The sequence below is a fragment of the Trichechus manatus genome, unplaced genomic scaffold (assembly GCF_000243295.1).
Source record: "Trichechus manatus latirostris isolate Lorelei unplaced genomic scaffold, TriManLat1.0 scaffold00227, whole genome shotgun sequence".
In the NCBI taxonomy this organism is placed as follows: domain Eukaryota; kingdom Metazoa; phylum Chordata; class Mammalia; order Sirenia; family Trichechidae; genus Trichechus; species Trichechus manatus.
In genome coordinates, this window is record NW_004444163.1 from 1,203,703 (window position 1) to 1,204,889 (window position 1,187).

A 1,187-nucleotide genomic window follows, 5' to 3' on the forward strand; every position below is an offset into this window, starting at 1 on the left:
CTGCGCTACCAGGGCTCCCTTGGAAAAGGAAGCGAGGCAGATCTTCTCAACTAGGGAAGAGCTTCCCCTTTCCCTGAGATCATGAACTCAAAGTCACAGCAGGTTAAATCACAAGGATCCTTCCCCCTAAAACTAAACCAGGTGCTTTAGAGTTGATTCCAACTCACAGCAACCCCATGGGTTGCAGAGTAGAACTGTTCCATAGGGTTTTTACATGGATGTGACCTTTCGGAAGCAGACTGCCAAACTTTTCTTTCAGGGCGCCTCTGGGTGTCTTCCAACCCCCAATCTTTCTGTTAGTAGTCAAGCGCTTAACCATTTGTGCCACCCAGGGACTCGGGAAGGATCCTTAGTGGTCATTTGTTTCAACTCGTATTGCAAGCCCAGCCTGCAGAGGTGACTTGTTCAGAGCTGGGGCTGTCATCCGCAGTCATCTCCTCTCCGCCACAGCAAGAGGTGGCTTAGAGGGAGGCCACAGCACCACCTCTGCAACCAAACCGGCATGGCTCCACTGTCCACCTTTCTGACCCGATGGCTGTGAAACCTTAAATAAGTTAGTGAACTTCTCAGAGTCTGTGTTTCCTTGGCTGCAAGAAAAGGAGTAATAGTAATGCCTTCTCGTAGGATGGGCTATAAGATTATTGACGATAATAGTAAACCAGTTACTGTGGAGTCAACTCTGACTTATGACGACCCTATGTGTGTCAGAGTAGAACTGTGCTCCATAGGGGTTTTCAATGACTGGTTTTTTGGAAGTAGATTGTCAGGCCTTTCTTCCAAGCCACCTCTGGGTGGACTCTAACCTTCAACTTTTCGTTTAGCAGCCCAGCGTGTTAGCCACTTGCACCGCCCAGGGACTCCATTAATAATAACAGCTATCAGCTATTGAGCACTTACTACGCGCCAAGTGCTGTCTGAGAACTACCTGTGCATTCCCTCAAAACATCTGGGGCTGTGCCTGGCTCACAACAGTGCTAGCTGTAATTACCACCACACTCAGACTGGGATGACCTGGGTTAGGCATGGACCTGTCTCACCCGGGCAGCAGACTTCTGAGATGATGAAACTCCTATGTCTCCTAGATTTCTGGAAGTCAGGAAGCCTTACAAGCAGGACAGCAGTTCCCACACAGGCTGAGCAGTGACTTGCTGCCCTGCTCTCTCGCACTGGGGAAAGGTCACTGGCCT